The sequence below is a fragment of the Cynara cardunculus genome (assembly GCF_001531365.2).
Source record: "Cynara cardunculus var. scolymus isolate 2C chromosome LG 1, CcrdV1, whole genome shotgun sequence".
Lineage (NCBI taxonomy): Eukaryota > Viridiplantae > Streptophyta > Magnoliopsida > Asterales > Asteraceae > Cynara > Cynara cardunculus.
In genome coordinates this window covers 42,923,157-42,930,988 of record NC_037528.1, presented here as the reverse complement: position 1 = coordinate 42,930,988, position 7,832 = coordinate 42,923,157, and the positions used below count along the sequence as shown (strand labels likewise).

Genomic DNA, 7,832 nt, shown 5'->3' with positions numbered 1-7,832 from the left:
CTGAAGCTAGAGCAGTCTTCACACATAGCTAGACAGGTTTGTAATCACTGAATACCGCTTCAGATCACGTACACGCCAGTCTCTAATCTTCAGTTTCAGTCTTCGATGTTTGCTGAAGGATCTTTGGTGTGAGTGTTGTTTTCTTGAAGTATTGTTGTCTCTGAATGAATTACAAAACGAGTTCTTCAGCGAACACTGAACAAGCTCAGTGTATTGATCGTTGGAACCGAAAGTACAGAAACACAAAAATACATCGAAAGGAAAAAGGGATTATCATCAAATCACTGAGAGAGAGGATCAACAAAACCGTTGGAGCCTCTTCTTCAGGCTTAGCGAAGACAACTCCTGCTGACAAATCTTCAGCATCAGACGTTGTAATCCCCACCACTGAAGCCTCCTCTTCAGGCTCAGTGAAGACCTCCACTGAAACTACTTTAGTAGCGTCAGAGGATGTTCCTCTTTCCACTCAAACCTCTTTAGGTTTAGTGATGCCATCTACTGATACTGATTCCTCAGCACCAGTGGATGATGCCTCTAACAAAGATGGACCCTAATAGCTGGGTATCAATAGCATTCTTAAATTGTTTCCTTATGTAGGACGTCAAAGGTATATGGTATATTTATAGCGGATGTTCAAGATATATGACTGGAGGCAAATCCCTGCTAACTCATTTCAAAGAAGAAAGATGACCTTCCGTAACCTTTGGAGGTAATGGAAAAGGATATACCAGAGGTTTTGGTATATTAACCAATGGTGTAACAACGTTCAAACGTGTTGCATATGTTGAAGGAATGAAGCACAATCTTCTTAGCATAAGTCAGCTGTGTGACAAAGACTACATAGTAAAATTCTCGAAGAATTCATGTCACGTTCTTGACAAAGATGATAAGGTTGCCCTAACCGGTTCTCGCCTAGAGAATGTATATATCATTAATATGAATTCCTCTCTCACTAAGAACAACTGTTTCTTCTCTAAAGCCTCGTTAGACGTTAACTGGCTATGGCATAAAAGGCTTTCTCATCTCAACTTTAAGACACTCAGCAAGCTATCTAGAAATGATCTTGTCACTGGTCTTCCTCAACATTCTTTTGCAAAGGAATCTCTTTGCTCAATATGTGAAAAAGGAAAACACACAAGAGGTAGCTTTAAGTCTAAGCAAATCTCTTCAGTGACTGCACCTCTTCAACTATTGCATATGGATCTCTTTGGTCCAGTCAACGTGCAATCCATAGCTGGAAAGAAGTTTACGCTTGTCATTGTTGATGAGTATGCCATGTACACTTGGGTCTTCTTTCTCAGATCCAAAGATGAAGCACACGAAGAAATCATTTCGTTCATCAAGAAAATAGAAGTACTCAACAACATCAAGGTACGATCTATTAGAAATGACCATGGTACTGAATTCAAAAACAGTACTATGGATAACTTTTTTGAGGACAAGGGAATCTCTCTACAACTTTTCTTCAGTGAGGACTCCTCAGCAGAATGGGGTCGCTGAAAGAAGAAATTGAACAATCTTTGAGGCTGCTCGATCAATGCTCAGCGAATCCTATCTCCCTACTCAATTCTGGGTTGAAGCTGTCAACACCGCTTGTTTCACTCAAAATCGATCGCTGATCGTGAAAAGATTCAAGAAGACAGCATATGAACTTTTTCATGGAAGAAAGCCTTCTATAAGCTTTCTTCATATATTTGGTTGTACTTGTTACATTCTCAACAATCGCGACCAACTTGGAAAGTTCGATCCCGAAGCTGATGAAGGAATCTTTCTTGGATATTCTTCAGTATCCAGAGCCTTCAGAGTATTCAACAAATGAAGACAGATGATAGAAGAATCTATTCATGTCACCTTTGACGAATCTCAATCAGCTAATTAAAAATCCATCTTAAATGATGAGGATGAATTAGAAAACTGGATGTTCTCTCACTATGGACAACCTGAAGCTTCCTACAGTACTCCTCTCAACACTGAATCTCCTGAAGCTGAAGATGATCCACTCATCATTCCAGTTACAGCTAGTCACTCCAACGTATCTTCTTCAGAGATGTCGTGCCCATTAGCTGTGTTCCTCCTTCTACTTCAAACACTGATCAATTAGTGAATGAAATACCTTCAGTATCTGAACCTATTTCAGTCATTGAATCTGAGGCTCCTTTGGCAATAGTTCCTATTGCTGAAGATACTGCAGCTGAAGCCTCATCTTCTGTTCCTGAACTCACCTACTCTGATGAAATTCCTCTACCAGCTCAGCGATGGACAAAAGACCATTCAATTCATCAAATTCTTGGTGATCCAGATGCAGGTATCAAGACTCATTGAGGTCTAGGTAATATCTGTCTCTTTGTCAACTTTCTTTCTTTAGTTGAACCCAAGAAAATCAATGATGCTATCTCTGACCCTAGTTGGGTCCTTGCCATGCAAGAGGAGCTTATTGAGTTTGATAGGAACAAAGTCTGGTACCTTGTCCCACGTCCATCTGACAAATCAGTGATAGGCACCAAATGGGTTTATCGCAATAAGTTGGATGATGATGGTGTGGTTACCCGTAACAAGGCTCGACTTGTTGCTCAGGGTTATAGACAAGAAGAAGAGATCGACTATGATAAGACCTTCGCACCAGTGGCTAGACTCGAAGCAATTAGACTCTTTCTAGCCTTTGCTGCCCATAGAGACTTCAAAGTCTACCAAATGGATGTAAAGAGCACTTTCCTAAATGGGAAACTTCAAGAGGAAGTTTATGTTGAACAACCTCCAGGGTTTCTTGACCCTAAGTATCCAAACCATGTCTACAGGTTGGATAAAGCTCCTTATGGGTTAAAACAGACTCCTCATGCCTGGTATGATACCATTTCCTCATTTCTCATCTCTGAGAAATTCTCTCGTGGAAAGATTGACCAGACCTTATTTCTTAAGAAAGTTAAGGGTTACATCATTCTAGTCCAAATATATGTCGATGATATTATATTTGGTTCCACTAATCCCTCTTTGTGTTTTTGGTTCGCTAATCGTATGAATAAAGAATATCAGATGAGCATGATGGGAGAACTAACCTTCTTTTTAGGTCTCCAGATCAAACAATCAGATAAAGGTATCTTTATCAATCAAAGTAAGTATGTTCGTGACATGCTGAAGAAGTTTGATCTATCCAAAAATTCATCTATGAAGACTCCAATGGCTCCTCCACTCTCTCTCAACAAGTATCCAAATTGAAAGCCTGTAAACGTTACTGTTTATAGAGGAATGATCGGCTCCCTGCTGTATCTAATAGCTAGTCGACCCGATATCATGTACTCTACATGCTTATGTGCAAGATATCAAGCTGAACCAAAGGAATCCCATATGATTGCTGTCAAACGCATCTTTAGATATCTTAAGGGAACTCCTAACATGAGTCTTTGGTACCCTAAAGGTTCAGGTTTTGACCTAATCGGTTATTCGGATAGTGATTTTGCAGGTTGCAAAATTGATAGAAAAAGCACCACTGGAGGCTGTCAGCTTCTAGGTGGAAAGTTAGTGACCTGGACAAGCAAAAAGCAAAACTCAGTGTCCACATCAACAGCTGAAGCTGAATACGTAGCCGTTGGTAGTTGCTGTGCCCAAATTCTTTGGATGAAAAACCAGCTGATGGACTACGATCTTCAGTTTTCAAAGGTTCCTATCTATTGCGATAACACGAGTGCTATTGCAATTGCAAACAACCATGCACTTCATTTTATCAGAGATCATGTTATGAATAGTGATATTGAACTTCACTTTATTCCAACTGAGTATCAACTCGCTGACCTTTTCACCAAGTCTCTTGATGAGTCAAGATTCAACATCTTGATCAGCGAATTGGGGATGTTAAACACCGAAGACTAATCTTCAGCTATTAAACATCACTCAGTAAGTGAAATGATTCAGTGCTCTATCTCTGACACTGAACTTTTGAGTAAATATATGTATTCTCTCTAAAGTATGATTACTCTTCTCTTTTCTTCGACTTAAAACCTTCACTGAAACTTTTCTTCTTCAGTGACTAAAGTTTTAAAAGTTGGTTTCAGTGATCTTCTTATCACTGACCATATCTCTAAGTATATTTGTATACTTATTCTCTTACAAATCAAAATGATTACTGAACCTTTTCGATCAGTGATTAAAATATTTTAAAATGCCAGTTTTAGTGATTCTCTTATCACTGAGACTGATGTCTTAAAACCCTCACTGAAGTCTTTCATCTTCAGTGATAAAATGTTTTAAATGGTCTTTTCAGTGTTTAGTTAAACACTGTATGACTCTTCGTTTTCTTAAAAACCTTTCGTTTTTAAAAGAAAATAGTTAATGAATCGTCTTAATGACGACATTCTCTATTTACTATGTGCAACGCTTTGAGACGCGCAAAAAGGTACTGCCATTACGCTACCTTATTTAATATCATCCAATCATGGATGAGAATGTGCCATTTTTCATCATGGTCCCTTTCCCCAACCGTCGTCTTTTCACTCTCTCATATTTCTTCTCTCTCCTCCTACCCATAAATATGAGACCTCCCCTCCACTTTTTCTTTACGCTTTCAAAATTCTAAGACGAACCTCTACCGGAATTTCCAAAGCAAGAACTCTCTCAACTTTCTCAAGAACTTCTCGACCTTACCTTCTAAACCCATAAGGCCAATATCTATTTTCATTATCTTCTTCTAAGAAAGAAGTTTAATATGTTTAAGAAACTTGTTCTCTTAAAACATTAAACAACAAAGATTATTTGACCAACTCTTACTTGGTTATAATCTTATTTCTGTATACACATTCTACTTGAAAAACTGATAAATGTTGATTTATTAACCTTATTACATCATTTTCTTAACTATTTTCACTTGTTTTATTTGCCCATTAGTGTCTTAAGTGAGTCTTTTTATGTCATCTTTATATATTAGTAGTATTATATCAAATCTAATGTTAATTCTCTGTTTATGCAGACTTTTGATGATTTTTGGGCCAAGTCCTGTAGCAGTCCTGTAGGAGCATGTGTGGCAGAATCTTGTAGCACCAGTCAGTTAGCTGCACCTTTTGTCTGGGCCGAATTTTCTTGGGCTGCCCCTTTGAAGCTGCTGGATCTAAGGCCTTGGGCCTGGTCAAAGCCCGTTTTTGAAGATCCCTTTTGTCTCATTAGATGACCCCCTTGTGCAAGCTTCCTTCCCCTATAAACAGGAGCTTAAAGCTTGGTTTTAAAAACACTTTTGATACACACAACCTTTGGGTTAAACAATTGCTCTCTAAATATTTTAGCTTTCAGTTTTATTGCATTTGGTTTTCTTGCTTCCAACCAAGAACCGAATTTGTGAAGTAAAGTTGCGATTGTGTTCTCAAGTTTTAATTCAAGTGCCCGTATTTAATATTCATCTCATTTCTATTCTTACTTTTAAGTTACGAACGTTCTCTGATTTTCGTTGCAACTTACAATTAATCGATCTCTGTTGCTTTACATTGGATTTCATCCTTAGTGGCTCTCGACTAATTTACGTAGACTAAATAATCTGTTCTCAAGTATTTGCAAATAACTCTTTGGTTTTAGTAAAGAAACTTGTCTTGCAAGTTTCGTAACTTGAAGTGCAAGTTTCTCCAAGTCTTCTGTTTTTTTTTCATGTTTTCAATTGTCACATCTTAGTACATAAAGTCTTTACTTTATGTCTTAGAATAATCTTAATTAGTAAGTATTTATCTCTTAGTCGTTTAATTTCACTCCTTTATATTTCAGTCGTTACTTTTCAGTCTTTTAATTTCTGCACTTTAATTTGCTGCAATTTAATTTTTTGCATTTTTATTTCCAGTAATTTACTTTCAGTCATTTATATTTCTGTCATTTAATTTTCAGTACTTTAAATTCCAGTTTTTGAATTTCTCGTAATCTAATTTATGCAATTTACTCTGTAATTTTCTTTTCCGTATCAGTTATTTACTTTTCAGTCTTTACATCCTTCGTTAGAAGAAACCGAGCAATGATGGGCTAAACGCCTTAGCTTGGGATGTAAGGGGAAATTAAGACCAAAGTTGATGTGAAAGTACAAAGGTGTCTTATTAGCATTATAGTCTATTATTTGTTTCAGGTTATTAATATTTCATTTGAAGATTACATTAAAATTAATTGACAATTGATTTTGTGTACGAAAATGTATTGACTTTCAAAACCTGAGGTAATAGGAGAAGGCTATAAATAGCTTTAATATCTGAAAAATGTTATACTCCTATGGTGTAGGATGGTAACACTGTGTTGTGCTAGGATTCACGACGTCTAACATAAATGATATCGTATCGATAACACGTTGACCGGTGTGTACTCTTGAGAGGCCGTCTAACCCGATAGTTGATACTGTGACAGTTATATACAATCATTTATTGATTTTAGATAATTGTGATAGGAATGCTATGTCACTTTTTTGCTGAATCATTTGTTTAGTGTCTTAATCAACCTTTGCACCATGTGCTTCTTTTTACGACTAATATTTCCTTAGTTGGTAATCAAACCTCCCAATTTTAGATAAATCAAATCCCTCGTTTCGCTATCTGAAATTAGTCTTTATAGACTGGACTGTTGAATAACTTTGCAAAGCTATCTATGTGAAAACGATATCTGGTACTTTACCATTATTACTTCTTACGAGACGACAGTAGTTCAAGATGTATACTTACGCCGAGTTCTATTTTTGTGTTGAAATCTAAGGTTGAATAAACCGACGAGCAAGTTTTTGGTGCCGCTGCCGGGGATAGCACGCTGAAGTTTTTCTTTTTAAGGTAAAGTTTATAAAAGTTAGTTTTTCTACCATCTTTGTGAACGCACTGTGCATGCCAAGCCTGTCGCACGGTGAATTTTTCCAACTTGATCAGGATATTGAACAAACTTTCAGACAACGAAGAAGAGTGCAAAGAGCTCTTCGAGCTTTAACCTCTGAAACAATGGCTGAAAATGTGATTATTGACGGAGAAGGTATAATTAGAAATGAACCAAATATTCCACCCGAGGATGAGGCTCAAAACATCTTTCGTCTTGCAAATGCTAAAAATGGTGGTATTATGGCATATGTTATTCCTAATTTAACTCAATTGCACACAGGAATACGTAAGCCTACTATTGGTGCCACCCATTTTTTACTTAAACCACTAATGTTTCAAATGCTACAAACAAACGACCAGTATGCTGGTTTATCTTCTGAAGACCCTCATTCTTATCTGCGTTCTTTTATGGAAATCACAGATTCTTTTCTCATCCCTGATGTTTCAGACGATGCTCTGAGACTAAAACTTTTTTCATTTTCACTAAGGGATCGAGCAAGAGCATGATACAATTCCTTGCAACCAGACCCTATGACTACATGGCATGAAATGGCAGAAAAGTTTTTAAATTAGTATTTTCCACCCACGAGGAATATTAAATCTAGGAATGAAATTTGTACTTTTAGACAACTGGATGATGAAGCAGTTCCTGACGCATGGGAACGGTATAAAGAGCTGCTGAGAAAATGCCCTCACCATGGCATTTCGTACTGTATACAGCTAGAGACATTTTATAATGGCTTAAATGTCGTTGCTAGACAAATGCTCGATGCTACTGCAGGCGGAGATTTCACAGCTTGTACCTATAATGAAGGTTTTCACATACTTGAAAAGATTTCTAACAATAACGGACAATGGTTTGATCCATGTGCAATGCCACTGAAGAAAACAGCCGGGAAAATGAGGTAGATGTTGTCTCAGCATTAACAGCTCAGATCACTAAGCTAATTTCAAATCTAACATCTGGCCCTCATGTGCAATATGAAGCAAATACCTTTAATCCCAATGTTCAATTTGTGCAAT

At 37.3% G+C, this 7,832-nt stretch overlaps 1 non-coding gene across 1 annotated transcript; it reads right to left on the bottom strand.

The window, feature by feature from the left end:
• Positions 1-7,406: 7,406 nt before the first annotated feature.
• Positions 7,407-7,513, bottom strand: LOC112503245. Its single transcript, XR_003067899.1, has one exon. It is a non-coding gene; the product is annotated as a small nucleolar RNA R71 (small nucleolar RNA).
• Between the last annotated feature and the right edge of the window lie 319 nt (positions 7,514-7,832).